This window comes from Aythya ferina (assembly GCF_964211825.1).
Source record: "Aythya ferina genome assembly, chromosome: 3".
Taxonomy (NCBI): Eukaryota; Metazoa; Chordata; class Aves; order Anseriformes; family Anatidae; genus Aythya; species Aythya ferina.
In genome coordinates, this window is record NC_140298.1 from 82,005,220 (window position 1) to 82,022,176 (window position 16,957).

The following is a 16,957-nucleotide window of genomic DNA, read 5'->3' on the forward strand; positions in this document are numbered from 1 at the left end:
CTCTGTTGCCCTGCTGCCTCTTATTAATCACTTCATGCTCTGGGGAAGGTAGGTGAATTCAGGGCTGATATTATGAGCAGGTCTCATACAAGAGGAAAGTCGATACTTCTGTCTCCTTCCGTTTCATTAAAAGCTGTTTGTAGCATTGCTTCTTGCTCAGAGTGTTTCGGAAGGCCTCTTTATTGTCCTCCTATGGTGAGGATCCCAAAACCTTAATCACAATAACACATTACATCACAAATAGCTTTACCAAAGGTAATGGAACTTTTCACACCCTACATAAGTAATTTAAAACAGCTTACTGTCAGGAATAGTCAATGTCTATTCTAACAAGCTCTTTTAGCATGCAGAGCAGAAAACATGCATGCAAAATTTTTGCTGGGAATGATCCCGGGAATGTTCAGCCCCCAAAACCATGTCCAGGAATTGTTTGGGAGTGCTGGCTGGCACAGACCAAAAGCATGTCTGGGAGCACTCTGACAGGGGAACTGTATAGACAATTGCATTCCATTGCTTGGGACTGCTCCTGGGCACTGTTTTATTTACTAGCATAGACATAGCCTCATTGTCTGAAGTGATGGACTCCAGGAAGCTTCTTAACTCCAGGATCTGTATATATGTCCCTTTGCCTCCCAAACTCATTCTGAAATGAGACAAAGATGATCTCATGACTTTGTTGCTCTGAGAAGGAGACTTAGACACACACACGAGAAGGGTGACTATACAGACAACTGCAGGACCAGAGCTCTGTGACACACAATTCATCACTGTTTCACACCCACCCTAACAGGATAAGACACTTCCTCATTTTATGAATGTACTAAAATATGGTTGTAAATAAGAATTATCATGACACTAGGGCTTAGTCTGTGTCTATTATACTTCTGTGCCCTTTCTGTGGAAAATGGCTATGTTTGCCCTTGAATTCTTTCCTGATCACTGTCTAGGCATGAACAGTTCTGTAACTAAACCAAACAATTTAACTTCACTGGAATAACTGAATGTAATCTATCTGAGAGGAACGATGCATATGATCCCTACTGAAGCCTGGAAAGACTTCCATTATTGTCAGAATAATTTCACAGCTTAAGTACAGAACCCTAGATTAAACTTCACAGTCTTTGTAAAGTGCTGCATATTACTAGGAGCTTTACTAAATTACTTGCACTTGCTTGAAAACACCCTGTATTGACACAGAGAAAATTGTATTGTTAACTGTACGTTGGGTAACCACACAAGAGTTATATCTTGAGACCAATCAACATCACTCCTACTCAGGCTGAGTGTTGCAGGGTTCATCAGAATTGCTTAAATGGTGGTAAGTGGAGCTTCATCTTCTCATGATGAGCTTCACACTGCTAGAGACTTTAACAGTGTTAAAAGAGGTCAGAAGGGGTTTTGAATCTCAGAACATCTGCCTGTCAAGACCCACTTCTGGGGCCATGACCCCACTTTCAATTATACTGCCAAGCTTGTGAATAAAAGTGAAAGTCGTGATCCTTGTTTAGGGACTAGTAGCTTAAAATAAACTCTGGGAATAAGGAATAAAAAACATCTACAAAGTAGAATGTACTTGGAATGCATGTCAAGTGTAGGGTACTTTCCAAAGAGACAAGATGAGGGTGAGGTCATGCAAACATACAATGCATTGTATTTCTATTTAGGTCATTCTTTTTCTCCGGGAAGAGATAAACATTGTCAAGACAGAGGGAATGAAAGCAACTGCACAGGTTTTGTGTTTGTAGGTGATTTAGATCCCTGTCCTATTTGAATTGTCAAGGTGCAGAAGTTACACTTTTTCCACTGAAAACTCAGAGTTCACTTGGAAAACAGGATGTAGTGTATGCTGTAGAGTCAGTCATAGGATAACCAGGGAACACAGATAGAACTAGTACTGATAAAGACACATAATCCTAAAATTTATCAGATATGATGTTTCTAACTTAGGCACATAGATGAGTCTGATGCATCAGAGGGGATTTTACCTCTGGCATCTAGTACAATTTCTCTAGCAAGCTGAGCTGGAATCAAAACAGATGCAGAGAGGATGATTGGAATGGCTATGGGATGAGAATCCTGTCTTGTAAAGACTAGGAAGGACTGGTTTGTATGGCCTAGAATAATGAGAGAAAGAACAGGATTGCACTCCCTACATATGTTCATGGGTGAAGAAGAACACGTGAAGGAACCATTTGAGTTGAAAGATGGTGTTGCACAGGAAAAAAGAGACACATTTTTTAATTTGACTATGAATCGTTCTAAGTTAGAAACTGAAAGCAGTGGCAGTACTGCAAAGTTCTAGCAGAGGTATTGAGTCTGGGACAAAGAACTCAACTGTTTTTAGGATACAACTGTTTTTTAAGATGTTTGTTGAATGGGATTATATAGGGAAGTAGATGCAATATCAGGAAACAGGAATCAGTGATACGGACATTAAGTGGGTGAGGTTCTTAGTATACAGGCTGTTCTTCCTGAAGATGAAGAGAATATTATTACCCTTCTGCCAGTAGTGTATGGCACCTTTTCCAAAACTCCTAGCCTGAAACTGGAATATTTACAGAAAATCAAGGTGTTTGTGTTGTACAGCAGATTTGTCTCAAATAAGAGAGCTGTTTTCCAGATACGAAGCCAAAATTTTGCATTGTTCAATGCCATATTATCACTTGTAATTATACACAATTTGCCTCACTCTATTGTGTTTACAACTTTTCAGTGTGGGTAGTCAGTTGTAATAGCATTCTTATAGTGTTAAGCAGTGTCTTCCTGTCCCATGTTCTCATTTCATTTTATGTGAAACAAATGGAAATTTAATCAGTTTGTAGCTATTTTAATTCAGTATATTCTTTTCATGATCAGTTAAGCTGTTTTCATTGAGAAATTAACATAGATTTCCAAGTAAAATTTATTCCCCTCCCATTATTATTAAGGTGGAAACTTGATTATATGTACAAAAGGGGTTAAATGGTGACAAATGCTACAGCCCACATCATGCAATTTACTGTCTTTATAAACTAGATTTACTCCAGAGAAAGGAAAGACAGTTTATACTCACATTCTTTGTAGTGAACGCTGATCTCTTGCTCATGTAATGCAATTATGCAACAGAGCAGACAACACTCAACTCCCCAACAATCCAGAACTGTAATGAAGTCAAAATCCTGGTTTGAATCCAGCTACTGGTGCCCAAGTCCATCAGCATTTTATTTTATCTTGTTTTGTTTTGTTTAAAACCAATAAAGGAGGTTCTTCCACTAATATGAATAGACCCCAAAAGCCTATATCTTCTCTCTTTCCCTTGCTCTCTCAGTTTACATCATTTTCTGGGCCTTACTCCATGCTGTTTTGTTCTCACAGGTTACCTGCTGCATGTCAAAGCTCTGGCTCAGCAGAGCTTTGGTCAGCAGAGCCTTTGGTGCCCTTCTTAAAAGTATTTAAGAGTGGCAGCTTCTGGGGGTGATATGGAGGGTGACACTGCTGGGGAGGAGGAGGTGGCTGGAGGTGCATTTCTGGGAGGAGGCACATTATACATAGAATAATTTGTAGCCCTCTAACAGACGTACAAAGGACTGCACCCATCTCTGTAGATATGTTCTAGTAGGTGTATTTCTATCATGCTTTGTGCATGAACTGCCATGTGTTTTCACTGTGAAAAAGTAAAATTATAGAATCATAGAATCATTTAGGTTGGAAAACACCTCTAAGAGCATCACGTCCAACTGCTCTCATTTCATCTCTCATCTGACTTTTGAAAAGTCTCTGAAAATGTTGCAAAGAAAGCTTGGACAGACTTTTTGTGAAGGTTCCATCACACAGCCATAGACAGTATCAGTGGACTGACACCATTTTTGTCTGTGCTGGTAGACTGATTGCATGGCTGACATTGTGCAGACAAGACAGCAGAGGATCATGTCAGAAAAGGTTTCTTTATTTTGTGCTAGAGGTATAAACAGATTAGATTAGGAAGTACTCTGAGTTGTTCGTGTAAAAGAACAGACTCCCGTATCAGAAAAGCAAGTTTCCTATGCTAAACTCAAGTCCAGGAGCTGTAGAATAAAGGACTTTTATGGAAAGGATTTCATTTTTATAGAATCTTTCTATTATAAATGAGTATTTTTTTCAAAATTAAAATTATCTTGTATAAAACAAAGTTACATGAGACATAAGTCTTTCTTCTAATACAATTTGCAAATTTTTTTCATGAGGTGTATAACAAGATGAAGAACTCAGAAAGGGCATGATTATCAAAAGGCAAGGAAAAGGCTGAGTGGCTTTCCGATGTGCACCTAGTGAAAATTTTAGTTGTCACCTATCCTAAGGAACTGCCTCCATTGGCATCTGTACTTGAGTAACTAATTTTTAAGAGGGCAGTGACTACTATAAAAAATGGTTTCAGTAAAGGCAAAGCTGCAGATGCTTCTGCTTAACAAGGTTTCTGGTCCTACCTGATTTTTCCTCAAATGTCAATTTTTTCACCTCCCAGAGCAAAGCCAGTCAGAAAACCAGGAACACCCCTGTTCCTTTTGGCTGGTTCTCTTGCTTTTTTGGCCTTTTTTTCTCCCCAGGTGCAGGGAACGATGAGAACTTGCTGATGTTGGTTTTGAGAACTTAAAAATGTGAAGAAAGGGAAATTAGACCCTGGCTGTGGTTTAAATTGAAATAGAGATCAAAGTCCATCACTTTCAAGCATAAAGGGTGTGTATGCATTTTAGGAGTAGTTCTCTAAGTTTGATGTAAGTCAGTCTGCTTGTGTAATTCTACCATACCTAGCCCAGATTCCTGTCTGCAGTTACATTTATTTGAACAGAAATTATCTCTGTTGGTTAAAAAAAAATAAAATAAAATAAAATAAAATAAAATAAAATAAAATAAAATAAAATAAAATAAAATAAAATAAAATAAAATAAAATAAAATAAAATAAAATAAAAACTGCTGTAGAAGTCTGGGTGCTTTGGAGAGGTACTAGGTTATGGGTGCTTCTATTCTTCATGCTGACACTGCTGTACTGTGCCATATTTTGCCAGAAGTAGGAGACAATCTTCTAAATGAAATTTCAGCTGTACAGGGAAGGAAATATCTTCTTGTTTTTTATCTTGTTCATACATTGGACAGTTATTTGTGGTCAAAGGATTCCTTTTTATTTAGTATCTCTTTCCTCTGAAATTATGCTTAATTTGGAACACCAGACCAGTCTTTTGCAGTTATTGTTTAATTTTAGAAAGTTTTCTGGAGTATTAAGGGAAGAAAATAGATCTTTAATAGTACTTTTTTTTTTTTCTTCTTTTCTTTTTTATTTTTTTTAATTGTCTGAAGGGGGTGGATGTTCACAGAAAGGACTTCAGGAAGCTCTGAAAACCATGGAGTAATCTAGAAAATACTATACCAACACCCTGTTTTAGAAAATCCTGGGCAATGGTAAGTATTTCTTTGCCCTAGATACTACACCCATAGCAGAGAAACGATTGAAACAAGAGTTTCTTTTCAGAAAGCTCTCAAGACAGGGACTGACCTGTGTATCCTCAAAGTTTATGATCTCAGTGAATGCAAGTCTTCTGAATGCTTTGACATTCACCTTGCCAAAACAAGCTGAGAAATATCACTCTAAAAATAGATCTGTCTTTTGAATCTATATATGCTTTAGGTAAGGCATTCCTAAAACTTAAAACAATGAATATGTAACAAAAATTCTCCTGCAGAACCAATCTGTAAAGATGAAAAGGATGATCATTATTTTTATTATTATTTTTTTAATTGATCACAGAATCACAGAATTTCTAGGTTGACAGAGACCTCAAGATCACCTAGTCCAACCTCTGACTTAACACTAACAAGTCCTCCACTAAACCATATCACTAAGCTCTACATCTAAATGTCTTTTAAAGACCTCCAGGGATGGTGACTCAACCACTTCATTTATGCCTTGTATGGTTGAATCCTGACCATATTGTTATCTTCTATGTACTGTTTTTATTTTACTTTATTTTCTTAATTTATTTTTCTTCTAGTCTGAAGATCAAGGATAATAGGGATTCAATCAATAGAACTTCTGTCTGGAAAGTATGAATTAAGCTGGATCAATTTGAGTTAGATGCTTATTGTAGGGAGAAATGAAAGGACCGGTGAAACCCAAAGAGACAATATTCAAATTAATTTACCTTCTGCTCAGAAGTAAAGATCTCTGGCCTGTCACTTCTGGTTACATTTGAACTGGAACAGAAATCTGGTGCCTTGCTTTCTTCAAAGTACCCACAAAGTACCTCCTGCCAGACAAGCAGAACTAATGTTAAATTATTTGACCAAAACATTTTTGCTTGGGGATATTCTGTCATTCTTCTTGCCATGACCTCAATTCTGTGAAGATGTGCTTATGATACATGTGTTATGCATATATTTTACAAGTTATGAACTGTGAACTCCTTACAGAAAGGTGAACTGATTAGTCAGTTTAATAAGAGCCTAGGTATAAATCAAAAGGCCAAAATCTACACAAGAATTTAAGATTGTATCTCCTTCTAGGCTTCAACACTCATCATGAAATTGATGGGAGGATAGGAGTCTAAGTAGCTACATACATCTTGGCTTGTCTCTTGACTCCTTGTCTTTATAGCTTCTTTTCCTAAACCTTCTCCATGTTCCCTGGAGTCATGATTTACAGATATTGCAAGGCTCATTTTGTGACACAAGAATAAAGGAAGGTAGTTGTTTCTGGGCTCCATTTACTGAGATACTTCATTGGTAAAATGTGGTGCCTAACATGTCTTGCAGTTTGCACGGTAGATCAATTAGCACAATGCCTTTGAAGGTGCCCTTGGACTGGTCCTTGTGTGAACTTGGCTGTCTATCAGAAGCATGACTGCACAGTTTTGGTAAGCTTGGAAAGTTCCTTTAAAGGCATGCAAAAGGGAAAGACCTCATTTCAGCACATTTTTACCAGTGACGTAATCTCCTCTTAATATTTTTGTATATAAAGCATTGTGTCATTTACCAGGTCAAGATACTCATTCCCAAAGAGTGTATGCCTCTGACTCTAGGAGAGATGATTTAAAAAAAAAAAAAAAAAAAAAAAAAAGATGTTGAAGTTCAAGCAGCTTTCCTGCTTTCCTGAGTGTCTCATTCTTCAGCTGATCCACATTCTTTTCCAGTGAGCGGGAACATGATAAGGCACTAGAGCCTATTTATAACCAGCAGGGAGATATATTTACTTAGTGATGCAGTACTCAGTGAAGGAAAAATGGGGAAAAAAAAATCCCTAAATGCCTGCCCTGAACTCTGCAGTTCATTAGTCCTCTGTGCTTGGCATCCTTTCTCTACTTTGGAGGGCACCATGCATGACTTGGCCTTTGTGAGCAAAATAAAACAACGTGTTCAGGACTGAACAAAATGAGTCACCATGAAACCATGCGTGCTTTTCATCTCCTCGTAGCTTTCATATTTTATTTTTTTTTTGTTTCTCTGAGAATGGTAGTACTTAGAGGCCCTGATCCAAAGTGAGGCCTGCATTGCTAGGCTATGTGTAAACACATGGCGAGAGACATGCTCTACCCTTAAAGTGATCAAAGTGATCCTGACAACTAAAAGATATGATGTGACCTTCCCAAAGTTATCCTACAGATCAATCACTTTCCAGACTACAGTCATTTACATTACACCTTCTCCCTCTAAACAGTTAAGAATGATGCAGAAGGTAAACCAAACCTCATCAGGGAAGAATTTAACTTCAATGAATTGCTTTGGTCATAGCTTGTTACTCCTTGGTTCATTGCCTTGTGCTGGATGAGAGAAGGAAAGACCTTGGGTCTGTTTTGTACGTCCATTGTGAATGTCCTAATCACTGTGGTATGAAGATGGCAACATTCCAGCCTTACTGGTTTTGTGGCTATACTCTTTTACTTTCAGTTGAAATACACTACATAAAAAATATACAGCATCTGAACTGAATCTTGATCATCTAAGAGGAGTTTGTGGTAACCTCTATACAGAGAAATTTTCCATTTATTTTACTTTTCAGGCATGACTGCGTGAGATCTGACAAAGAACATAATTTTTGTCAATCCAGGGTGCCTGTTTTCTAGCCAGACAGGGAATGGCTGGGTAGTTTATTTTCTAAGAGATGGGAAAAGATTAATATTAGGAAAAGAATATTAGGAACAGTCAACACAGATTTGCTGAATTTCCAATGAACATTGACACTTGTTTTCCCATGAGGTCTGTATCCATATGTTTCACTATTGAACATAAACTAAAGCAAAGAACCACTTCACCTGTACAGGCTATGTTCTTGGATGTCATTTCATGATGTATCTGGTACTGATGTCTCTTATGTAAAGTTGTTGAAAATAATGATTTAAATAAAACCAATCATGTTCTAAAGATGAATTTTAGTTCTACTGGAATTCTTTTAAAATGTTTTGAGCAAACTAGTGACTGAAAGCGTTTGTAAAGCATTTGGTAGAATGAACTCAGAGTTACCTATAAAGTTAGTCAAACTGTATTCTTTTCCACACAGAATTTTCATCCTAGGCTTTAGTTAGCAAAACCAATATCTGCACACACCTGAAAACACTCCAATCAGAAAAATGTGGGGACATTACTGTAACATTTATTTGACTAATTTATTCATTATTCTATAACATGTATTTGTTATTGTTGTAAAAACTAAGCAGAGTTATGAATAACACTACTGTGGAGATTTAAACATGTGACTGACAAAATGTGAAACTTCCTGAATGTCTGAACCAACTGTAATGGAAAAGTGAGCTATAAAAAACCCTCCCAAGTACTTTTACTAATAATATTTTTTTGAGGTAATGTCTTCTTTGTGCCTAGGAGCTATAATCATAGACTGCCAACATGCTGTAGGGAATCAAAAAGGGGTCATGCTCCTATAAATTTGTTGTGTCTTTGAAAGAAGGTGGGGGAGGCTGGACACCAGCAGAAGACTGGTTATAGGCACTTTAAGCACACTTGGCAGTGTCAACCCTCCAGATTTTTGCAGGCATCCTGTCAAGAGAAAGATTTCAATGGGGATTCAAAGGAAACTAAATAAAAGTCTTGGGTTTTGAGACCGTATTTGAAAATGTATGGAAAAAACGTGACAGCAAAAGATGTAAATCAACTATCAATATAGGTGAAATTGTAGGAGAGAGGAGAACTAATTAATAAGGAGCTTGAAGGTGAAATATGACATGAAGAAAAGCATGACTTTCCTATGACATGAAAGAGTAAAGAAACAGTTTAAGGTAAAGAGTAAGGCGACAGCAGATCTGGATTAGAAAAATGATCATTGTAGGAACTTTCTGAATGGCTATGAAGGTGGTAACACCATATTAATAAAAGAACAGGAAAGAAATGGACAAATGAAGTGGCATGGCTGGGCAGCATATCTGTTTGATACAGCAGCTTTTCACATTGTTTTCCTTCAGAAGTGAGAGAGGCTTCATGTCAAAGAACTGCCCTTGGGGACTACGTGCCCCACACAGCTGGATCCTGAAAAATGGAGACACTTTTGTCTGAAAGAAACACCCCACTAACTTACTACCTATAAAATAAAACTGCTTTTTCTGTTCAATCTCTATGGATGGAAAACACAAGAAAAAATATTCATTTGTATTCTGCTTTCCCTTACTGGAAGGGATGAGTGTCCAGTAAAGCAGGTGCTGACACAGGCATGGGGAGCAGATGGCAGCACTCTCCCTGCAGTGACTGAAGTGGCCAGAGACTACCCTGGCTTGTGGGAATTTCTCAGCAGTAAATCCTTCTGCATGGAAGGATAATACTAGATGTATTAAACAAAGCAGATAATTTGGCCCTGAGATGCTATAATTGTGAAAAAAACTGTCCAGAACAAAAATGTTTAGAAAACACAAACCTCACAATCCTCCCTGACTTTTGATTTTCTTTTTCCCATACTTTATCCATTAATTTAGATATTTTGAACCAGGACTTAAGGGAGGACTTAACTCTGAGGTACTGACTGCTACCAGTTCTTACAAGCACTCCTTGGGTGGGATTTTCAAAAATACTCTGAGGTGGCCTGCGGGAGAATCCCATTTTCCTTGCCTAATTCAGTGGGTGGAATTTTCTTTTCTACACTTACATTAACAAAACAGGACAGGCTGTAGCAGATAATAACCGATGTCACCACAATTTGAAAAGCACATATTGAAATAAAAATGTAATCCAGTCTTACAAATTGTGAAACTGGACAGCCTGTAACCATCCAGCACTCTGAAAACTTCTGTAAGGACAAGGTTTTTTCTCTAAAAGTACGACCCTCTAACTGCAACAGTCACAGAAAGCTCTTTCTCAAACTGAACTTTATCAATTTTTCCAAGTACATGTGAAAATATAAATGCTATTACCAGTGCAAGCCAAAATATTTAAAATTGCATCCTTAAATCACACCCTATGTCTGCTTGTATGAACATGGGCAATAGCAAAAACTGTGCATCTCAGAAAAAAGTATGGAGAGGTTGAAATCAGTTCACAATGAAGTTGCATGCCAATTAGATTTCCCTTGACCTGGCTTTGAAGGCCCAGTAGAGGACTCCTACTGAGACGGACTCCAGTAATAGGTATTCCCAGTCTTAAAAACTTGGTGGGAACCATCAATTTTTCTGTTTAAGGCAAGCAAAACCACTAATTTAATCAAAGTTGAACCACAGGAGGAAATAATTAAAAATTCCTTCATGAAGATAGTCTTCATGGGGACAGGATATCACCTCTTAGCCTACTAATTCACTGAAGGAATACAGAAGGAGCTGAAACACTATGCTTGGTTGTGTAAGTAGCATTATTTATTTATTTATTTATTTTCATTTATAGCTGCTAATATAGATACTAATGCAGGTCTTCAGGGGCAGAATTATCCAGAGTCAGTGGATGTAGTCATGTGAGGCTCTGCAAGTCGAGCTCAATTTTTGACCTCAAATCAATTATGGAAAACATCACGGTCTTCTCTTGAGTCTCATTTTTACTACCCCATGGACAGACAGAACTGATGATAGGCAGTTTCTGCTCAGATCTTCCTTTCTAGCTTTCTAGAGGTGTTCCAATTTAGTGCTTACATGTGACAGAACTAGCTCAGAAAACTTAGGGATTGCATTTATACCTACTGTTATTTAGTAAAAAGCCAAGCAAGTATCTAGTCTAAATAGGTGCTTAACTGATTGGTTCTTAATTTTTTATTTATTTATTTATTTTTTATTTTTTTGATGCAAATGGGAAATAGGCACATGTTCTGTGTTCTTCTGAAAAAAGACACTTCTTCAAAAAGGGCAATCAAAGTGACTGCTCATACCAGCATCCTGCATTTAAAACTGACTGATATTTTTTTGCAGTGTAGGAAGTCTAGGAATCATGATTGCTGTCATGATTAGAGCTGGGCACAGAAACACTGAACGAAACGTCTGTTCCCCTGAGTCTGCTCATCAGTCAGAATGGAGAAGTGCCATGGGACTTCAGCTGTCTGGAAAATGTTCTGGTAGAAGCTAACCAGGCTGCCTTCACCTCCTGCCTGCTCCCCTGCTTGCTTGGCTTCCTATGCTTCGGTGCATCTTCTGCTGATAATGCATAATGATTTTTTAAGCAGACAGTACTCAGATTTTGAAATGGAAAAGTTCTCTGTGGGAGAGAATTATTCTTCTTCCTACTCCTTTCTGGTTACTTAAATTTCTGTAATGTCCATGACTGAGGCTATAATTTTCCAATGTGGACTTCCGATGAAAGGTGAAGTGATGCAGAAAGCTGGTATAAAATTGATTAATGTAGAGGTAAATGCAAAAATAGGTATTTTAAAAAACTATTTCACTCTATAAATAATCTGTCAGTTTATTGATTGTTGAAGCCAGCTCACTTGCTAATATGGATGGAAGTGATGACAAGATAAGCGTGTCCCAAAAAGATGACAGTCTTTGGACATAAAATAGATTGAATTTTACTTCACTGAGTAAGAAAATTAGCACTGAGCATATATGACACGTAATTATTTTTCCAGGGTCTTTCCAAAGAAAGAATATGCTTTTACTGCACAATAAAATCAGCTTTAAGAAATTATACAGCTGTGCTAACACATACAGGATGCACTCTATGTTCCTCATTCTTTGTGTGTTTTTCCAGACTGCAGTAAATCTTCTTAATGGTAGCACTCTTAAACTTAATTTTGGAATATTTTTAACAAACTTGTTCTAATTATCTAACAGAACAGGCAGCTTTTTTTTTTTTTTTTTTTAATTTAATTTTATTTTTTATTTATTTATTTTTAACTCCCTAATTTTATTTTTTATCATTCAGTTTATTTTTCCTCCATGGTACATCATGATGAGATTTTTTTCTACCTGCCAAAGTGAATGCAGTCTTTCTGACCATATTTTATTTTTTACAAAGAAAGTTTGTTTCTTCTTATGAAATAACTTCCTCCTTTTGCTAGTATTGTTCCCACTTCTCACTAAAGGAAATTGTAATATTATGAATAATATAGTGTGACAAAACTGTAGTGCACTAATTGAAGAAGTACTGTGAATGGTACAGTAGTCAAAGAAGACTACATTATATGGGCAAGAAATGTCTTTGTGGCTTTGTGTTTGATTGTGGGACAGTTTCTCAGTGAGAGGTTGTCACAGACATGTTTTTCTATCTTGATTATTTTTCTAAGGCTTTTTAACTACCATACTTATATTCTTGATGAAATGGACAGATTATCCTTTTATGTCTAGAGTCAGTAGAATACACAGTTACCCTCTGTCTGTATGTAACAGTCCCTTACAGAGCAAAATTTAGGAATAATAGGAGATCTTTCAGAAAAGACAGATTCTTCAAGGGTTTCCTTTAAAAAGAAATATAAGTTTTGATCAACTCATCTTTTCCTCACCTTTGCCTTTGAATATGAATTCTATCTCTAAAACCTTGTGGCTGTCATGAGTAGCCATGAAGTCTGAAGCTACACCTTTATGGTTGTTACTTTGCCTGCAGAAGACAGTAGCCTAGGTCAGTATTGCCACAGGCTTTTCATATTGTCAAATCAGAGCTTTGGTTTGGCACAGGAATATAGGGAGTAAAAAGAATGGCTGTCAAGCAAGCAAAGGTAATGCAACTCTACTCCATTTTCAAATATTACTATGGAGAAAAAATATTTTCCTCTCCTGGATAGATGGATAGATTATTTTGTATTTCAGCACTTTTTTTTTTTTTTTTTTTTTTTTTTTTTTTTTTTTTCTGCTTAGATGACCTTGACTGAACAGCAACTAGACAAGCACAAACCTCTGTGAAAAGCCAGTATTTCATTCTGGCTTCAAATCAGACTTCTTCTGCAGAAATTTATTTTCATGTCTGAAGTGAATTTCTTATAGTTTTTGACAAGGATGGGAACTAGATCTGGCTACCTTTGTCCATCAGGCTTATGTTCCATGACTTGATTATTTTACTGTTTTTAATGTTTATCCATTTTTAAAATTAAAGATGTCAGGACAGTGCAAGGAAATATGGGTTCTGTGGTCTGTAGAGTTTATACTTCTGCCATTCCTCTGTTGTACTTTTGCTTTAGGGATCTGGGCAGGTTATACAGTAACATTTAGAATTTACTTTGCACTTCCAGTACACCTGTTTTTCTGCACCTAGGAAAGCCACTTCTGGAAAGACATAAAACAGGCTCCTGCTTATCTTCAGCTTTCATTTAAAACAAACAAATTGAAGGACAAATTACAGAAAGAGAAAGAGAGAAAAAGAAAAGTGATCTGTAGACTACAACAGTGAGCATTGTAATGCTTAACTTTTAAACACCCAGATTCGCTGTGCATTCCATGGCAGTTGTCACTCAGTGTTGAGGACAAACACCATCTCATGCAGGGAGTGTCTTAGTCAGCATTATCAGTAAACAGCCAGCAGGTTGCCAGAAGGGAACTGCTGCATGCTGTGGCAATTTTCCGGAAGAAAATATTTATTCTCACTGTTTTTTGTTGGTGGTGGTAGTGGTTGTTTGTTTGTTTCTGTCAATGCTGTACTGTATTAGGTATATCCTTTGCATGTCCCCTTGGTCAGGGTGAAAAAAGGTCGATTCCTTGTTTTACCTGTGTGTAAGTTAGGCATCAAGTTCATAGGATCATAGGGTAACTCAGATTGGAATAGATTTCAGGCATTCGAGGAAGCAAATTAGATACACAGAAAACTTCATCAGAAGATGCACATACAGAATTTAGTCTATAGCAGGGTTAGATGGTAGCTAATCTGAGCTTTTCAGGACCATCATTCTAGTTTCTAATATCCCTAATCAGCATTTAGATTTACTTCATCCCAGAGTGGTCTCTCAGATTAGGGATATAGGGGTCCATCATCATCAGAATTTTAGAAACCTCACTGTAATCTTTCCTTGTCATTTTGTCATGCTGGCGATATGAAATGACAGCAGAAGTAACAACAAACATTGGACAAACCCGAACATGTAAAAAAGTTATGTTACCACAGAACATTTTTTTAACTTAAACTTAATTGTGCCAGGGATTTCTGTGTAGCCATATGCCTGCATGGTAAGCTTTTGGTGGGAATATTGCTGCCTATCCCCAAGCTTGCAGGGATGAGAACATAGGAACCAGGGTTGATTACAAAAACTTTCAAGGTGCTTTCAAAGGTAAAAGCATTTTTTTCTTCTTCTTCTTCTTTCTTTTTATTTTATATATTTATTTTTCTGTTTTCCAGTGCCTAAGATGTCATCTTCTTGTTATCTTAATGGAATATAGCCTTTACTGTTCTTGTTTTGTATGATGTTGTCTTTTCAAACCTCTCATTACACAGGTGTCTATGTGCTTGCAAATGCACACAAATATTTGGACTGCAAATGTAGAATGAAATGACAATTCTCTAACATGAACTAGCTCATTAACTTGTAGGATGCTAACTCTAGTTCTTTGTTCTAATACTGCAAATGTCCACTTGTTAAATATTTTAAAGTTCAGAAGACTACATAAGTGGTAACTGCTTTCAAAAGTGTGGAAAATCTTGAAGTAGGAGACAAGTATTTCACAGACAGCAGATATGAAGAATTCTAAAAGCACAGAAACCAGAAATGAGCGTTTCAGAAGACCAGTCATATCTGGTAAGTATCTTGCTTGTTAAAGAAAGTTAAAGTTAAAGAAATTTAAAGATTCCCCCAAAACACCCTGTAAAATCAGACCACTTACAGAGAAAGCTGGAATTAAACTTATAGCTTCGGTATATGGCACTCCTTTGAAATTCATGTGTTTGATCTGACAGGTACTATTATTATAGGCGTTGGTCTTTAGTCCAAATAACACATTATTTAATCAGAATTGCATAGAGGAATGTTTATGTATCCACCAAATTTTGTACTGTAGTAGTACAGAATATGCAGAGGGATGTCCTGCAAAAGTATCATTGCAGTGTAGCTGGCCACACTCTCCCAGGACAACTTCAAAATGCATAGTAACATGTAGCTAAATACATCTCCACCTTCTAAGCAAAGAGTGGTGGTCCCCAGCAAGCGTTCTTCTTGTGTTTTTATCCTATCCAAGCAAAATATTATCCCAAAGAGATCCTATGATCATGTTCCAGTCTCCCTCTATTCACACCACCTCACAGAAGATGTGGAATTCAGGAGTAATCACATCCATATACTGTTAACATGCTAGCAAGGATGAGGAACCAGACCTTATGTTAACCAGGCTGCCTTTAGGAGCTTTACCAGAGCTATAGTCCAGCAGAACCATGCTGTTACTGGCATTTAATGCCTTTTAGCAGCAAGGTATCTTCAGTGATTGTTTTTTAAAGGAAGTAAATATTAATTGTGGACACAGTTTCATCCAATCATCTCAGGAGATCAGAAGAGTCACAGTCACAACACTTTCTCTGACAACCTGTCCTTCTTTTTCTCAAAGGGAAGATAAACCCCACTGTTCACTTTGGTGTCACTGCTTTGAGGTTTAGCACGTTATGATTCAGAGTGGGTGGCAATTCTCTCCTGACCTCATCATAAGAAAGAAAATGGAATGTGAGCGTTGCAGATAAATAAATCTTCAGGCTTCCCCTGAGTCCAAGGGAAGATCTGAAAGATGAACTGTATGGCTTTTCTGCACTGCATTAAACAGAGAGGTATTGACACTCACATGAACGGAGTCAGTGACAGGGCTGGAAACAATCTATTTGTGCTGTGGTCAGCTCTCAATTGCTCTCTCAGGGGAGTCCTGCCCATCCTAGCACCCAAGCAAAAATGTATAGGCATACTCATTCCCATCTTCAAGTATGCTTAAAGTTTGATTCACCACCTATATTCCACTTGTAGCTGGACTTTCAAAAGCTTTTAGTTCCAAAGTTAGCAGTTAAAAACAAATTAAAAAGAAAAACTTCTACACAAGTAAATAGTACTATAGCCATCTCCTTATTGCCTGTCCTAATGGAGGAGGAGGGGCAAATAACACAGGAAACTATTATTACCAGTTTTAAACTTTACTCTAAAAACATATTTGGTAGATTCACCTTTTAAATACGTTTCTCTGTAGAGAGAGTGGCAGGAGGAAAAGAAAGGCAGAGTAAAAATTGAGTGCAGTGTACTCTTAGCACAGATATACAGCTGAGAGATATCTGTGCATTAAATGGTAGCTTTTATTGTGATTCTGGAAGAGAACAAAATTTCTGTCTCTAAGACTTCCTAAGTTCACTACTGACCTTCCTAATGCCAGAGTGCACTGGCTATTACCCAAATGAGGTAAATGGAGTTAACACATCAGGCCATGCAGTATAATGACTGAACATTCCCATCAGGAAAACTAGAGAAGCAGCGGCTGTCTCTGGAGTCTTATTAGTTTTTAAATAGAAAAGAGAACTCTTTCAGTCAGAGATTTTTAGACTAGATTTCCACCTGATCCAGCAGAGCTTAAATCGCTTAACCTTTAGGCCATATTGCAGAATTGCTGTTATTACTTTAGGCTCTCCCTGGGCTGGTGGGTTGGGATG

General features: G+C 37.3%; 1 protein-coding gene across 6 annotated transcripts in view; it reads left to right on the forward strand.

Moving 5' to 3' along the window:
- LOC311433584 (uncharacterized protein) overlaps positions 1–8,374 on the forward strand; it is a 65,401-nt gene extending 57,027 nt beyond the window's left edge. For 5 of the 6 annotated variants that reach the window (XR_014690837.1, XM_084512848.1, XM_084512849.1 and 2 more), the window contains 2 exons: positions 5,312–5,413; positions 6,004–7,044. The gene's annotated coding sequence lies outside the window, so the exon portion shown is untranslated. Of the gene's footprint in view, positions 1–5,311; positions 5,414–6,003; positions 7,045–8,006 lie in introns of those variants that run through there. The other variant, XR_014690834.1, reaches the window with a different exon arrangement.
- Positions 8,375–16,957: the final 8,583 nt, after the last annotated feature.